Source organism: Pseudophryne corroboree, chromosome 2, assembly GCF_028390025.1.
Source record: "Pseudophryne corroboree isolate aPseCor3 chromosome 2, aPseCor3.hap2, whole genome shotgun sequence".
Classification (NCBI taxonomy): Eukaryota; Metazoa; Chordata; class Amphibia; order Anura; family Myobatrachidae; genus Pseudophryne; species Pseudophryne corroboree.
In genome coordinates, this window is record NC_086445.1 from 460084451 (window position 1) to 460102986 (window position 18536).

An 18536-nucleotide genomic window follows, 5' to 3' on the forward strand; every position below is an offset into this window, starting at 1 on the left:
AATGTAAGAATAAGTTAGATATTGTGCATGCAAATGCTGGACATATAAAATGTACAATAGCTTCCGAAAAATGGAGGCTCAATTAAATCATCCGTGAAATTATTTTTGTTTGGCTACATTATTGGTTGAAGTAGGAATTTTGACAATTTAAAGGGATTTAGTGGTTATTACAGGTTGTAATGTTGGTGCACGCCAAATCATGAATGCATTGGAAAAGGAGCATGTCCATTCAAAAGGGGGGTGTCCATAAGAGACGCCCCCTTTTCATCTGTCTAAGAAAGGGGGCATAAAGGTGCATAATATTTAGTTAAAAGGCATTTTAACTACACACATTATACTGCTAGATTCTGCATAGAACAGAGATATCCATACAATAGATATAGTTTGATGCCATCCTTCTATAATAAAAAAAAGTATAAGATAACCAATGGGTTTATTTTACCCTTACTCTTAATTTTCAATCTCTTAACCTGTCACTCTCACAAAATCATCAATGATCTCATACCAAAGAGGAAGGGCTACAGATGTAGCCTAACTAAGCCCCGAAGCCTAACTAAGCCCCCCACAGCCTAACTAAACCCTTCCACAGCCTGACTCCCACCCGCAGCTTAACTTTCAGTTTAAAAGAGATGCTAGACTATCAAGTCCCGGATAAACGATGTTGTACCTGTATCACCCATCTCTCTGTAATCATTCTCCATTATTTTGTCTCTGACGCTAAATGTGACTATAAATATGCATTATGAAGAGAACATCACAAATAAGAAATATTTGGATAGTGAATTACAATGGCTCCATTGGAATGCATCTCTTTGCACACTGCCAGCTCCCCCATTCTCAGTAATTTTATATCACCAATTATTATTTTTTTTTTGGGGGGGGGGTTATTTTTTTATGTTCCCACAATCTACATCGATGGACATTATGAAAACACAAAATAGATGATGGAGACTATTAATATAGACAAATTAATTTCACAAACAATGACTTGGTATATACAGTATGTATAATACTGCTTGCCATGCCAGCTGAAAAAAAGTTACCAGCACTCACCTAAAGTTACAAGGTGATACAAGATTTATGGTAACTTCCATATGCTGGTTAAGTGTGCAGATACATATTTTATGAATTTTTTTAATTATTTCACTCATTTCTTCCTGTTTCTGGAACTAGTTATAAAACTTAAGGGGTGATTCAGACCTGATCGCTGGGCTGCAAATTTTGCTATTCAGATAGTCGCTGCCTCCAGAGGGAGTGTAAACTCGCTGTGCAAGTGTGCGATCCCATGTGTACACCGAGCTGCAAAAGTCCACTGTATGCAGTCTGTGCGTAGGCCAGGACTTACTCCTACAGTGCGATGAGAACAGGCTGATCAGGGCCAGAGCTGACGTCAGACACCCTCCCTGAAAACACTTAGGCACGCCTGCGGTTTTCCGGACACTCCCAATAAATGCTCAGTTATCACCCACAAATGACCTTCTCCTGTCAATCACCCGTGTGATCAAATTTTTCGCACCATCCCGTCGATGGTCTTTTTTGTTGTCTGACGCATGTGCTCATTGTGGTCCATATGCATGCGCAGTTAGCACCTGTATGCCTGCTGAGGGAAAACGCACAGTAGTCATCAGTAATATATCAGGCCCTTGGATATTAGGCTAAAAAAAAGGTACATGTGAGTACCTACTGTACATCAAGAAAAGTACGGTATTCAACGATTTCAACTGTTTTCAAAATAGTGAAGATACTGGGATGGCAAATTGTGGCAATTCATGTTTGAAATTTTCACTGCTTTTGAGATTAGTTTGCCTGTGGCCATGCGCATGCAATGCATATGCACCTGCGATCCACAGGATTGCATAGGTGTGTAAACTCCCGTGAACGTGTCGCTAACAGGCACGGGTAGTCTCAATCGCAATGCAGCCACACATGCAACCCATCCGTAGGTAAGATGAGCAAAGACACATCTGTACATTTGCATTTCATATGAACAGCTGAATCCTGTGGTTTATTGCAAAACCTTTTGGTTATGTTCAACATAAGCTGGAAACTGATTCCTCTTTTATTGAATATAATGTGCACTTCAGATATGTGCAGATATGATGGAGAAGCAAAACAAAATCCTTTATATGCTTTTGTAACTGCTTAAGATAATGTTTGTAGTAGAGATGAGCGGGTTCGGTTTCTCTGAATCCGAACCCGCCAGAACTTCATGTTTTTTTTCACGGGTCCGAGCGACTCGGATCTTCCCGCCTTGCTCGGTTAACCCGAGCGCGCCCCAACGTCATCATGACGCTGTCGGATTCTCGCGAGGCTCGGATTCTATCGCGAGACTCGGATTCTATATAAGGAGCCGCGCGTCGCCGCCATTTTCACACGTGCATTGAGATTGATAGGGAGAGGACGTGGCTGGCGTCCTCTCCGTTTAGAATAGATTAGAGAGACACTTGATTTACTAATTTTGGGGAGCATTAGGAGTACTCAGTACAGTGCAGAGTTTTGCTGATAGTGACCAGTGACCACCAGTTTTATTTATAATCCGTTCTCTGCCTGAAAAAAGCGATACACAGCACACAGTGACTCAGTCACATACCATATCTGTGTGCACTGCTCAGGCTCAGGCCAGTGTGCTGCATCATCTATTATCTATATATAATATTATATATATCTGTCTGACTGCTCAGCTCACACAGCTTATAATTGTGGGGGAGACTGGGGAGCACTACTGCAGTGCCAGTTATAGGTTATAGCAGGAGCCAGGAGTACATAATATATTATATAGTGAGTGACCACCAGACACACAGTGCAGTTTATTTAATATATCCGTTCTCTGCCTGAAAAAAGCGATACACACAGTGACTCAGTCAGTCACATACCATATCTGTGTGCACTGCTCAGGCTCAGGCCAGTGTGCTGCATCATCTATATATATTATATATCTGTCTGACTGCTCAGCTCACACAGCTTATAATTGTGGGGGAGACTGGGGAGCACTACTGCAGTGCCAGTTATAGGTTATAGCAGGAGCCAGGAGTACATAATATTATATTAAAATTAAACAGTGCACACTTTTGCTGCAGGAGTGCCACTGCCAGTGTGACTAGTGACCAGTGACCTGACCACCAGTATATATAATATTAGTAGTATACTATCTCTTTATCAACCAGTCTATATTAGCAGCAGACACAGTACAGTGCGGTAGTTCACGGCTGTGGCTACCTCTGTGTCGGCACTCGGCAGCCCGTCCATAATTGTATATACCACCTAACCGTGGTTTTTTTTTCTTTCTTTATACATACATACTAGTTACGAGTATACTATCTCTTTATCAACCAGTCTATATATTAGCAGCAGACACAGTACAGTGCGGTAGTTCACGGCTGTGGCTACCTCTGTGTCGGCACTCGGCAGCCCGTCCATAATTGTATATACCACCTAACCGTGGTTTTTTTTTCTTTCTTTATACATACATACTAGTTACGAGTATACTATCTCTTTATCAACCAGTCTATATTAGCAGCAGACACAGTACAGTGCGGTAGTTCACGGCTGTGGCTACCTCTGTGTCGGCACTCGGCAGCCCGTCCATAATTGTATATACCACCCAACCGTGGTTTTTTTTTCTTTCTTTATACATACATACTAGTTACGAGTATACTATCTCTTTATCAACCAGTCTATATATTAGCAGCAGACACAGTACAGTGCGGTAGTTCACGGCTGTGGCTACCTCTGTGTCGGCACTCGGCAGCCCGTCCATAATTGTATATACCACCTAACCGTGGTTTTTTTTTCTTTCTTTATACATACATACTAGTTACGAGTATACTATCTCTTTATCAACCAGTCTATATATTAGCAGCAGACACAGTACAGTGCGGTAGTTCACGGCTGTGGCTACCTCTGTGTCGGCACTCGGCAGCCCGTCCATAATTGTATACTAGTATCCAATCCATCCATCTCCATTGTTTACCTGAGGTGCCTTTTAGTTGTGCCTATTAAAATATGGAGAACAAAAATGTTGAGGTTCCAAAATTAGGGAAAGATCAAGATCCACTTCCACCTCGTGCTGAAGCTGCTGCCACTAGTCATGGCCGAGACGATGAAATGCCAGCAACGTCGTCTGCCAAGGCCGATGCCCAATGTCATAGTACAGAGCATGTCAAATCCAAAACACCAAATATCAGTAAAAAAAGGACTCCAAAACCTAAAATAAAATTGTCGGAGGAGAAGCGTAAACTTGCCAATATGCCATTTACCACACGGAGTGGCAAGGAACGGCTGAGGCCCTGGCCTATGTTCATGGCTAGTGGTTCAGCTTCACATGAGGATGGAAGCACTCAGCCTCTCGCTAGAAAAATGAAAAGACTCAAGCTGGCAAAAGCAGCACAGCAAAGAACTGTGCATTCTTCGAAATCCCAAATCCACAAGGAGAGTCCAATTGTGTCGGTTGCGATGCCTGACCTTCCCAACACTGGACGTGAAGAGCATGCGCATTCCACCATTTGCACGCCCCCTGCAAGTGCTGGAAGGAGCACCCGCAGTCCAGTTCCTGATAGTCAGATTGAAGATGTCAGTGTTGAAGTACACCAGGATGAGGAGGATATGGGTGTTGCTGGCGCTGGGGAGGAAATTGACCAGGAGGATTCTGATGGTGAGGTGGTTTGTTTAAGTCAGGCACCCGGGGAGACACCTGTTGTCCGTGGGAGGAATATGGCCATTGACATGCCAGGTGAAAATACCAAAAAAATCAGCTCTTCGGTGTGGAGGTATTTCACCAGAAATGCGGACAACAGGTGTCAAGCCGTGTGTTCCCTTTGTCAAGCTGTAATAAGTAGGGGTAAGGACGTTAACCACCTCGGAACATCCTCCCTTATACGTCACCTGCAGCGCATTCGTAATAAGTCAGTGACAAGTTCAAAAACTTTGGGTGACAGCGGAAGCAGTCCACTGACCAGTAAATCCCTTCCTCTTGTAACCAAGCTCACGCAAACCACCCCACCAACTCCCTCAGTGTCAATTTCCTCCTTCCCCAGGAATGCCAATAGTCCTGCAGGCCATGTCACTGGCAATTCTGACGAGTCCTCTCCTGCCTGGGATTCCTCCGATGCATCCTTGCGTGTAACGCCTACTGCTGCTGGCGCTGCTGTTGTTGCCGCTGGGAGTCGATGGTCATCCCAGAGGGGAAGTCGTAAGCCCACTTGTACTACTTCCAGTAAGCAATTGACTGTTCAACAGTCCTTTGCGAGGAAGATGAAATATCACAGCAGTCATCCTACTGCAAAGCGGATAACTGAGTCCTTGACAACTATGTTGGTGTTAGACGTGCGTCCGGTATCCGCCGTTAGTTCACAGGGAACTAGACAATTTATTGAGGCAGTGTGCCCCCGTTACCAAATACCATCTAGGTTCCACTTCTCTAGGCAGGCGATACCGAGAATGTACACGGACGTCAGAAAAAGACTCACCAGTGTCCTAAAAAATGCAGTTGTACCCAATGTCCACTTAACCACGGACATGTGGACAAGTGGAGCAGGGCAGGGTCAGGACTATATGACTGTGACAGCCCACTGGGTAGATGTATGGACTCCCGCCGCAAGAACAGCAGCGGCGGCACCAGTAGCAGCATCTCGCAAACGCCAACTCTTTCCTAGGCAGGCTACGCTTTGTATCACCGCTTTCCAGAATACGCACACAGCTGAAAACCTCTTACGGCAACTGAGGAAGATCATCGCGGAATGGCTTACCCCAATTGGACTCTCCTGTGGATTTGTGGCATCGGACAACGCCAGCAATATTGTGTGTGCATTAAATATGGGCAAATTCCAGCACGTCCCATGTTTTGCACATACCTTGAATTTGGTGGTGCAGAATTTTTTAAAAAACGACAGGGGCGTGCAAGAGATGCTGTCGGTGGCCAGAAAAATTGCGGGACACTTTCGGCGTACAGGCACCACGTACAGAAGACTGGAGCACCACCAAAAACTACTGAACCTGCCCTGCCATCATCTGAAGCAAGAAGTGGTAACGAGGTGGAATTCAACCCTCTATATGCTTCAGAGGTTGGAGGAGCAGCAAAAGGCCATTCAAGCCTATACAATTGAGCACGATATAGTAGGTGGAATGCACCTGTCTCAAGTGCAGTGGAGAATGATTTCAACGTTGTGCAAGGTTCTGATGCCCTTTGAACTTGCCACACGTGAAGTCAGTTCAGACACTGCCAGCCTGAGTCAGGTCATTCCTCTCATCAGGCTTTTGCAGAAGAAGCTGGAGGCATTGAAGAAGGAGCTAAAAGGGAGCGATTCCGCTAGGCATGTGGGACTTGTGGATGCAGCCCTTAATTCGCTTAACAAGGATTCACGGGTGGTCAATCTGTTGAAATCAGAGCACTACATTTTGGCCACCGTGCTCGATCCTAGATTTAAAGCCTACCTTGGATCTCTCTTTCCGGCAGACACAGGTCTGCTGGGGTTGAAAGACCTGCTGGTGACAAAATTGTCAAGTCAAGCGGAACGCGACCTGTCAACATCTCCTCCTTCACATTCTCCTGCAACTGGGGGTGCGAGGAAAAGGCTCAGAATTCCGAGCCCACCCGCTGGCGGTGATGCAGGGCAGTCTGGAGCGACTGCTGATGCTGACATCTGGTCCGGACTGAAGGACCTGACAATGATTACGGACATGTCGTCTACTGTCACTGCATATGATTCTCTCAATATTGATAGAATGGTGGAGGATTATATGAGTGACCGCATCCAAGTAGGCACGTCACACAGTCCGTACTTATACTGGCAGGAAAAAGAGGCAATTTGGAGGCCCTTGCACAAACTGGCTTTATTCTACCTAAGTTGCCCTCCCACAAGTGTGTACTCCGAAAGAGTGTTTAGTGCCGCCGCTCACCTTGTCAGCAATCGGCGTACGAGGTTACATCCAGAAAATGTGGAGAAGATGATGTTCATTAAAATGAATTATAATCAATTCCTCCGCGGAGACATTGACCAGCAGCAATTGCCTCCACAAAGTACACAGGGAGCTGAGATGGTGGATTCCAGTGGGGACGAATTGATAATCTGTGAGGAGGGGGATGTACACGGTGATATATCGGAGGGTGAAGATGAGGTGGACATCTTGCCTCTGTAGAGCCAGTTTGTGCAAGGAGAGATTAATTGCTTCTTTTTTGGGGGGGGTCCAAACCAACCCGTCATATCAGTCACAGTCGTGTGGCAGACCCTGTCACTGAAATGATGGGTTGGTTAAAGTGTGCATGTCCTGTTTTGTTTATACAACATAAGGGTGGGTGGGAGGGCCCAAGGACAATTCCATCTTGCACCTCTTTTTTCTTTTCTTTTTCTTTGCATCATGTGCTGATTGGGGAGGGTTTTTTGGAAGGGACATCCTGCGTGACACTGCAGTGCCACTCCTAGATGGGCCCGGTGTTTGCGTCGGCCACTAGGGTCGCTAATCTTACTCACACAGTCAGCTACCTCATTGCGCCTCTTTTTTTCTTTGCGTCATGTGCTGTTTGGGGAGGGTTTTTTGGAAGGGACATCCTGCGTGACACTGCAGTGCCACTCCTAGATGGGCCCGGTGTTTGTGTCGGCCACTAGGGTCGCTAATCTTACTCACACAGCTACCTCATTGCGCCTCTTTTTTTCTTTGCGTCATGTGCTGTTTGGGGAGGGTTTTTTGGAAGGGACATCCTGCGTGACACTGCAGTGCCACTCCTAGATGGGCCCGGTGTTTGTGTCGGCCACTAGGGTCGCTAATCTTACTCACACAGCTACCTCATTGCGCCTCTTTTTTTCTTTGCGTCATGTGCTGTTTGGGGAGGGTTTTTTGGAAGGGCCATCCTGCGTGACACTGCAGTGCCACTCCTAGATGGGCCCGGTGTTTGTGTCGGCCACTAGGGTCGCTAATCTTACTCACACAGCTACCTCATTGCGCCTCTTTTTTTCTTTGCGTCATGTGCTGTTTGGGGAGGGTTTTTTGGAAGGGACATCCTGCGTGACACTGCAGTGCCACTCCTAGATGGGCCCGGTGTTTGTGTCGGCCACTAGGGTCGCTTATCTTACTCACACAGCGACCTCGGTGCAAATTTTAGGACTAAAAATAATATTGTGAGGTGTGAGGTATTCAGAATAGACTGAAAATGAGTGTAAATTATGGTTTTTGAGGTTAATAATACTTTGGGATCAAAATGACCCCCAAATTCTATGATTTAAGCTGTTTTTTAGTGTTTTTTGAAAAAAACACCCGAATCCAAAACACACCCGAATCCGACAAAAAAAATTCGGTGAGGTTTTGCCAAAACGCGTTCGAACCCAAAACACGGCCGCGGAACCGAACCCAAAACCAAAACACAAAACCCGAAAAATTTCAGGCGCTCATCTCTAGTTTGTAGAATAGGCTAAGCCATGCATACTTACACACACATATATCAGATTCATTAAAGCAGTGCTTCTCAAATCTAGTTCTCGGGATACACTAACAGGGCATGTTTTACATTTCTCCTCACAAAATTAGAATGTAAAATAATTAGAACCACCCGTGGATCTGTTTAAAATGTGTGGGTGAGTAACAAATACACCAGTACTCCCGCAAGGAGATATGGAAAACATGTACCTTTAGTTGATCTTCAGGGCTGGATTTGAGAAGCACTACATTAAAGGGTATTTCTACCTTTTGGATGGAAAGATTCAAAAACTAAGCCACTCCACTGTTCAAATTCAATGCAGCTGTGGGAGTCCCTACCGTTGACCGCCAACCTCTTTATTATATTGATCCAGGAAGAAATTGGGAATCCCGACAAAGAAGTTCCCAATTTGAAGTACAGATGTGTCCACTTACATCTTTGCTTTTTTTACCAATTTGGCACAACATGCAAAACACGGCTAAGCTGTTTTTCACGAGCAGCGAGTGGATGAATTTTAATATTTTTGGTTGCCATAATAGAATATGTATCAAGTAACATATTAAAAAAGTAAATTAAGAAAAATCACAAGGCATGGCTAAATCTCTGAGACTATTGCATGCAAAACCATGCCATATGTGACGGGATATAGCAAAGATGTATGTTGACACATCTGTATGTCAAAAGCATAGCACTATGGCCCTCATTCAGAGTTGTTCGCTCGGTAAAAATCTTCGCATCGCAGCGATTTTCCGCTTAATGCGCATGCGCAATGTCCGCACTGCGACTGCGCCAAGTAAATTTGCTATGCAGTTAGGATTTTTACTCACGGCTTTTTCATCGTTCTGGCGATCGTAATGTGATTGACAGGAAATGGGTGTTACTGGGCGGAAACAGGCCGTTTTATGGGCATGTGGGAAAAAACGCTACCGTTTCCGGAAAAAACGCAGGAGTGGCCGGAGAAACGGAGGAGTGTCTGAGCGAATGCTGGGTGTGTTTGTGACGTCAAACCAGGAACGACAAGCACTGAACTGATCGCAGATGCCGAGTAAGTCTGGAGCTACTCAGAAACTGCTACGAGGTGTGTAATCGCAATATTGCGAATACATCGTTCGCAATTTTAAGATGCTAAGATTCACTCCCAGTAGGCGGCGGCTTAGTATGAGCAAATCTGCTAAAATCCGCTTGCGAGCTAACAACTCGGAATGAGGGCCTATGTTGGGTATGCCTCTTTGTAATTGTAGCAATTCATGCCCCTGATGTTAGAGTTCCAGATAAATCATTATTGCCGCTGGGACTTAAGACTTCAACAGTGGTCTCTAATGGTGATCTCTTTTATTTTGGCAATCCCTACAGCCAGAGGATAAGGAGCGAAGAGGAGGGACCACACAGTTGAGGTATTAGGAGTCAGATGGTATGGGGGTAAGCTTGTTCAATATGCCACCAAAGATGTAGAATTATCCTCTACTACTGTATATGGAGTCAGTATGATATCGTGGTGGTCGGGATGCTGGCAGTCACATGATTCTTACCTTTGGGATGTCGGCTGTGTTGGTGTGCCAGCATTGGCCTCCTGTGTTGTATTGGGATTCCGGTGTCGGTCACATGACTGCCGGCATCCCGTTCGCTGAACGCATCCCCTGTATGTACAGTACTATACTGTATACAGTAAGTATTGCTTAGTTAGGAATTAGTTGACCAAAGGGTTTTGTCTGAACAAAGATGAGGCAAATGGCATTATTAACTTGCTGATTTGTAATTAAACAGTAAGAAAAAATGTCCTACTTAAACACAGTGATACATCTCCTAAGATGAAAGGGAAGATATTGGACAAATTTTAGCATTATTGCATCAGTAAGTCTGTAGTACACTGTGATTTTCACAAATGTAGCTTTCAGTCTAAATTTTGCCACACAAGGTGAAAGGTTAAAATTATGTGTTTTATGTAACAGTCATAAGTAACCATTTACATTAGCTTCAACAGTTTACACTTATGCCCAAGGGCAGATTTAGTGGTGATTGTGCCCCTTGACACATCAGTAATGGCACCCACTCCCCCTAAATTATTATTTTTGTTGAATGGTTATAAGCCCTCATTAGATATTAGCCAAATAGAATAATAAAAAGCCACTAACTATAAAATATATATATATTTTTAATTATGTATAACATATTTAGTAAGTAGGACAGCCTACAGGGGCAGTATGTGCATGTCCTGCCTGGTTACACTCCTTTCAAAATGGCATATGGTACAGTACAGTGGAAATATTTTGAAGTTACTGGTACTTTTTGGTCTGAAGAGTACCAACACAAGCATCCAAATGCCACCCCTAGGTATGTTCCTACTGCTTATGACAAGAATTATTTACATTTTTGTATGTTTGTTACCATCTGCATGTTGTTCCTGATATCTCCAACCGAACATTTTTCTTTTGAGTCCATTTCATGCTATAATGAATGTCTGTTCTTTGTGAAGATCTGTAAAACAGACATTTGCATTTATAAATAAGTGCCTTATATCCATCTCTTGCAAATCATGTTGTACATCAATTGAAAAGCTTGTGCTCTACATATCTCTGAGCTGATTCATATACCAATAAAGATGTAGGTAACAACTCTGTAGATCTTTGCATTTTGCATAGTGTACAGTGCTACAGAACCCTTGTGGGGCAGAATAAATAAAAGATAAAAATAATAATAATAATACTAAACCACAGGCCTCCAGGTGAAACAGCGCTATCAAGCAGGTGTCATATACTTAATGAATTATTGATTTGTGATCAAAGAACGATATGTCAAGCACTGCCCTCACCACTGGGCAATCACAGTTAGCATGGGACACTGGTTGTTATAGGCTGAGAGACTACAGAAAGTCCTGGCCAATTTAGATCACTCTCATACTGAAGTAAGGCTCTGAATAGGGGATCAGAATGATTTACCGGCGGACGGGATGCCGGGTGTGCATATCCCACCCGCTGGCATGTCGGCAGCGGCGCAAGAGTAAAGAGTGCCCTTATGGGCTCAGTAGCTCGCTGTGCTCGCCACAGGATCTATTCCCATTTTATGGGTGTCGTGGACACCCACAAGCGGGACTAGTCCTGCTCAGGGCCATAACTAGGGGGAGCTAAGGGGGCATGCACCCCGGGTGCAGGATTTGAGGGGGTGGCAAGGAGTTACAGAGGAGCAGGATTTTTTAGGTTGTTTTTTTTAACGGCAGTGCTGTGCTGCTCCAGTGAGACAGTAGACAGCTCCCAGGGCAATGTAGCTAACCCTCCTGTCTGCCCACAGATGGCTCCGATGCTGTGCGGGTGAGCTCCAGTACCTGGGATCTCTCCTATGTTGGCTTTTGTCTTAGATGCTCTTATTTGCCATGCAGTGCTGCTACTAGCGTGCAGTGCACCGTACAAGCTGTAGAAGCGCACTGTGCTCACAGTTAGCAGTATCAACCTCCGCTTTGCCTCCCAGATGTGGGGATTTGGTGTAGCTTATAGGGGGGTGTAGTACAGTGATGTAGTGTACCATATAGTTTATGTAGTGTAGTAATGTATTGCAGTATATAGGGGCATGTAGTGCACTGATGTAGTGTAGCATATAAGGGGATGTAGCGTAGCGATGTAGTGTAGCATATAGGGTATGTAGTGCAGTGCATAGGGGTATGTACTGTAGTGATGCAGTTCAGTGTGTAGGAGATGTAGTATAGCAGCTGTGGCCAACTTGTGGCTCTTGAGCCGCATGCGGCTCTTTCTTTATTCAAAGGTGGCTCCCGACACGCTAAGTCACTTGACCACAACAGATCTGGAAACCACTGCACTCTAGCCAGAAATGCAGCAGCACTAAAAGGACTAAGAACTGAGGGTGCCAGATACTAAAGGTGAGACATACAGAAGACACACAAGTGGCTGCTGCAATGGCATGAGTTGGTTTGGGTGGGCTGTAGTGACAGAAGGGGGAGCTGCTTGGTGTGACACATGGGGGAGCTGGCTGGAGTGACATAGAAGAGTGCTAGCAGGAGTGACACATGGGGGAGCTGGCTGGAGTGACATAGGAGGGTGCTAGCAGGAGTGAGACATGGGGCAGCTGGCTGGAGTGACAAAGCAGGGTGCTGGCTGAAGTGACAGGAGAATGCTGGCTGAAGGGTATTATGTGAATCTGGCTTCTACAATATATTTTATGTGGACCTGTCTTATTTTAATTCTTTTATATAGAAGTGGCTTTTTCAATGTATTTTATGTTGGATCGTCTTTAAAGATTTATTTTATGGGGATCTTGTTTTTTAAATGTATTTTATACCAGGGGCAAGGCCTAGCAGGCACAAGGCCACACCCCATTTTTATATGCACACCTTCGCCTCGATGCCGGCTCTTTGACATACCTAACATGATTTTTTGGCTCTTTGTCTCTGACTGGTTAGCCACCCCTGTAGTACAGTGATGTAGTGCAGTGGATAGAGGAATGTAGTGCAGTGATGAAGTGTTATGATATAGTACAATGTATGGGGACACACAGAGGAGCATGTAGTTGAACACGCTCGTGGGGCATGTAACACATATAGGGCATTTGAGGCACATAGGGGAATATTGTCCAGTAGTATCCCCTTTTTTCCAAATTTTTGATAATCTGATAATGTTAGTCTGATAGGTTTTTTTTTATTTTTTTGTGCTTTGTTTTTTGGGGGGAACGGGGGCGCGCCAAATTACTGCCTTGGCCCGGGTGACGAAAATCCTAGTTTCGGCCCTGTCCTGTTGCACTACATTTCCAAATGGTGGCATTGCCGGCTGTTTGGATTCTGGCGTCGTTATCCTGACCTCTGGGATCCCGACAACCGGCAAACTGACTGCATCCCCTGAGTAGAGCAGTTTTTGACAACCATTACAGTTTTATTTTAAATTTCCTGTGTATTAAAAGAAGATTTTTCTGTGGGTTTAGACAGTGACACCCAAACTTTATTGAATCATGGTGCCCTATAAAATCAGATTTTATTCACAGCACCCCTAGGCCAAAAGTTTCTCATTGAGAAATTCAAAAGACTATATTATATTATGTACATTTTGTTTCTATATTATCCTTAGGTTCAGTTATGTGGTGATGGTCAGGATTCACTTATTTTTGTCCATATAATGTATGGTAGGGATCCACAAGCACTGCCTATAACATTAGCCATAAATAATTTCAATTGGTCCTGGACCACCAACCCAAGACACTCCTGCAAATGCCCCAAGGCACTCCAGAGTGCCACCGCATACAGTTTGGGAACCACTGGGTTAAGAAATAAAAATGTATTGTGGAGTGAAAAACAATATACAGTATCTTGGGTTACAAATAAAGAACATTTCCCATTGGGTTATAAATTAAAAAAGTCTCTTATGGATTATAACAAAAAGGACTAGGTTTGCAGATTTTTCCCTTAGTTACAAGTAGAGATGTGTGGCGGGTACTTTTCGTGTTTTGTGTTTTGGTTTTGGATCTGGATCCCTGCTAGTGTTTTGGATCTGGATTGGTTTTGCCAAAACCACCCTTTCGGGTTTGGGTGTGGTATTGAAAGTCGACAGTAACTAGGTTGACAATGTCTAGGTTGACCACTATTGGTCGACAGTAACTAGGTCGACAGGGTGTCTAGGTCGACAGGGTCTTTAGGTCGACAGGTTCTAGGTCGACAGGTCAAAAGGTCGACATGAGTTTTTAATGTTATTTTGGTGTTGTTTTCTTCGTAGAGTGACCGGGAACCCCAATTAGTGCACCGTGCCCCCTCGCATGGCTCGCTTCGCTCGCCGTGCTTCGGGCATGGTGCCTTCACTCCGCTACCGCTTCGCTCGGCACAGATTACCGTTCCAATCGTAGTCCACGTGGATCGTTAAGTATGAAAAGGTTCAAAATAAGAAAAATTGTGAAAAACTCATGTCGACCTTTTGACCTGTCGACCTAGAACATGTCAACCTAAAGACCCTGTTGACCTAGACACCCTGTCGACCTAGTTACTGTCGACCAATAGTGGTCGACCTAGACATTGTCGACCTAGTTACTGTCAACTTTCAATCTGGATCCCTTCGGGTTTTGGATCTGGATAATTTTGGGAAAAAACATAAAAACAGCTAAAATCACAGAATTTGGGGGTAATTTTGATCCTACGGTATTATTAACCTCAATAACATTCATTCCCAGTCTATTCTGAACACCTCACACTTCACAATATTGTTTTTAAGCCAAAAGGTTGCATTAAGGTAGCTGGATGACTTTGCTAAGCGACACAAGTATGCAGCACAAACACCTGGCCCATCTAGGAGTGGCACTGCACTGTCAGATAGGATGGCACTTTTAAAAACTAGGCCCCAAAGAGCACATCATGTAAAGAAAAAAAAGAGGTGCACCGAGGTCGCTGGGTGACTAAGCTAAGCGGCACAAGTGTGCGGCACAAACACCTGGCCCATCTAGGAGTGGCACTACAGTGGCAGACAGGATGGCAGATTAAAAAAATAGGCCCCAAACAGCACATCATGCAAAGAAGAAAAAGAGGTACAATGAGGTAACTGGATGGCTAAGCTAAGTGACACGAGTGTGCGGCATAAACACCTGTCCCATCTAGAAGTGGCACTGCAGTGGCAGACAGGATGGCAGATTTAAAAAATAGGTCTCAAACAGCACATCATGCAAAGAAGAGAAAGAAGTGCAATGAGGTAGCTGCATGGCTAAGTTAAGTAACACAAGTATGCGGCACAATCACCTGGCCCATCTAGGAGTGGCACTGCACTGTCAGACAGGATGGCAGATTTAAAAAATAGGCCCCAAACCGCACATCATGCAAAGAAGAAAAAGAGATGCAATGAGGTAGCTGGATGGCAAAGCGACACAAGTGTGTGGCACAATCACCTGGCCCATCTAGGAGTGGCACTGTAGTGGCAGACAGGATGGCACTTTTAAAAACTAGGTCTCAAACAGCACATCATGCAAAGAAGAAAAAGAGGTGCAATGAGGTAGCTGGCTGACTTAGCTAAGCGACACAAGTGTGCGGCACAATCACCTGGCCCATCTAGGAGTGGCACGCAGTGGCTGAATGTCGAAAGTGGGCAACAATTTTTCAGGCTATCAACAGCATCTCCGGTATGCCCTAGTCATTTTTCAAAAAATTCTGCATCACCAAATTAATTGTATTGCAAAACATTGGACGTGCTGGAATTTGCCCAGATGTAATGCACGCACAATATTGGTGGACTTATACGGGAGTACCCCTGAACTTATACGGCTGCACCACTGGACTGGACTTATATGGCAGTACCCATGGACTTATATGGCTGTACCACTGGACTGGACTTATACGGCAGTACCCCATGACTTATACGGCAGTACCCCTGGACTTGTACAGCAGTACCACTGGAATTTTATGGCAGTACCCCTGAACTTATACAGCTGCACCACTGGACTGGACTTATACGGCAGTACCCCATAACTTATACGGCAGTACCCCTGAACTTACACGGCAGCACCACTGGACTTATGGCAGCACATGACACCACCACTGGACTGATGCAGCACAACACAGCACCACTGCACTGGACTTATACAGCAGCACCACTGGACTTATGGCAGCACAAGACACCAACCCTGGACTGATGCAGCACAACACAGCACCACTGCACTGGACTGGACTTATACAGCAGCACTAGACTTATAGCAGCACAGGACACCACCACTGTGACTGGACTGATGCAGTGCAAGACACCACCACTGGATTGATGCAGCACAAGATAGCACTGGAATGACACATAAGAGCAGGTCGTCACCCGACACACAACACTACTTTCCCGCACAGATACTGAGGAGACACATCCACTTGCTACACTCTCCAGGACTGGAGTGAAATGGCGGCAACACGCGAGTCCTTATATGAAATCCAAAACCTGTGAGAATCCGAAAGCGGGGTGATGACGTTTTGCCTCGTTCTGGTTTCCGAGTCTGGTGGGAAGTTCCGAGCCGGGCTCGGATCGGACCAGAGCCGGATTAAGGCTGTGGGGGTCCTGGGGCACTTCTGACTGTGGGGCCCCTAATAAAGAGGCAGATAGATGACTTATCTTATAAAAAAGAATATATATATATTTCTTAGAGGGTGCGGCTTTCTGGCTGAATAATAACACAAACACAACTTCAATCGCCTTGGACTCTTTGTGTTATTATTCAGCCTGAGTGCCGCACCCTCTAAGAAATATTTCTACTATTATTGTGAAGGCACCAGTACAGTATATATATATATATATATATATATACACATAGTCAGACCCTAACTTACAGCAGCAGTTTAATTCAGCCAGGCTTAATTTTTGTTCTGCCCCTGACACAACAGGAGAGGGAGAGCTCGTTTATCTCTCCCTCTCCTCCAAGCAGTTTGCAAACTTGGACCTCCGCCTGCACTGGCTCGGCTCCATGCATCACCAGGGATCCCTTGCTTCTCCTTTCCCGCAGCCCGCGCACCCAGCTAATGACTGAGTCGCAGGCTGCCTATTTCACACAGTATTGGACAGCTGAGTCATCGCTGTAACATGTATGTATTCTATGTACATTTTATTACTATTTTAATGGAACAAGGATTTCTAGAATAAGGACAAAGTAGGAAAATAGCCCAATATTCCTCCCTAACCGTCGTCACCACAGACCAGTTACGGAGGAATAACCACATGTGCCCAGAATATTTTTTCTTTAAATGGGGCGCCTTCAAAACCCCTGAAAAATGATGTCTGAATTCTTACATTGGCACTCAAATAAGCAAACACTTGAAACACAAAATTAAGGAAACAAAAGAGCAAGCAAAAAAATATAACTACCACAGTGCTGATTACTATGTGCTCAATCCATTGTGGAAAGAAAATTAAGTGAATGGCGTTAGGGATTTTGATAGTGTTAAATTATTATTTTTAGTTTTTAATATTAATTTAGATGCTTTGTAACTACCGCCACCAGCTGAGATTGCAATGTTAGGCCACATAAAAAGAAAATGATCTATCTGTTTTTATTAGATTTTGCTCTGCTCTTCAAATGGCAAAGTGTGCTGATCGTATAATGACATTATTGCAGTCTTTCTAAGCTCGGCTATGATGGGATTCTGCATATGCCCCACTATGTCTTTATTCACACCTCCATCTCTTATGCGCACCTGCACTGTATTTCTTTAAATTCGCTCTTCTATTTGTATGTGCCCTATATGTACCCCTCTATCTGTATGTTCCGCTCCCTATATATTCTGTATTGTGTTCCAATGCCCATTTCTGTATGTTTTGTATTGTGACTCTCATCCTCCCTCCTTATGTTTCTTACTGTGCTCAACATCTTCCCTGTCTGTTTTTATGTTCTGTTACTTGCAGCTACCCCCACTAGACCAGTATGTTCTTTACTGTGCTCATTACCCCCTCCCCTCTATGTTCCCTATTTTGCTCCCCATCACCCTATTGTTTTTTTGTTGTTGTGCAATTCACCGCTCCACCTCCATCTGTATGTTCTTTAATATGCCCCCCTCCCATCAGTAATTAAATTAATGTTCTCCAGACTACTTCTGTCTGTATGTTTGCTCCTCACCCCCCATGTGTTCCTAATTGTGTTTCTCAGAACCTCCCAACTTCTTTTTTATTCAATTCACCACTCCGCTCATGTGTGTTTTAACTTCTTTGATGTATTCACCAGGTCAGTAATTACCATAATGTGCTGCAGACAATCCCCCCTCCCATCAGTAATTACCATAATTTTCTCCAGACACCCATTCTAGACACCTCTTCAGACAGTCAGGAAATAGTATGCCCCCTTCCCAATCTGCACCTGTGCAGGTGTAAGGTGTGAGGATCACATCTAGTGGGGCCAACTGGGATTTTTATGACCAGTCTGAACCTACAGTAAGCCCCTGACCCTGTTGCAATTCTACATTGGTGTCCAGAGTACTCACTTGCCCGACCTCAATATGACACTGCACCACAGCCAGGTAGAGCTCCACAGCTGATTCCCTTTCCATGCTCATTTAACTGTTGTTCAAGTTAGAACCAGTTTATACTGTGTATTCTGAGACTAGTATCCACTGTGCTCATTGACAACATGTTTTCTATGACCTTCCAAGCTCAAGCTGTCTACCACTGGGTTAAGGAAAGAGGCTTATACTCTT

General features: G+C 44.6%; 1 protein-coding gene and 1 long non-coding RNA gene across 2 annotated transcripts in view; one reads left to right on the top strand and one right to left on the bottom strand.

Annotated features, from left to right (window-relative positions):
- Positions 1–18536, top strand: part of GALNT17 (polypeptide N-acetylgalactosaminyltransferase 17) — a 673198-nt gene that overhangs the window by 450190 nt on the left and 204472 nt on the right. The window lies entirely within an intron of this gene.
- LOC135028121 (uncharacterized) overlaps positions 10607–18536 on the bottom strand; it is a 331605-nt gene continuing 323675 nt past the window's right edge. Inside the window, exon 4 of the long non-coding RNA XR_010224491.1 lies at positions 10607–10882. This is a non-coding gene — a long non-coding RNA (uncharacterized LOC135028121). The remainder of the gene's footprint in view (positions 10883–18536) is intronic.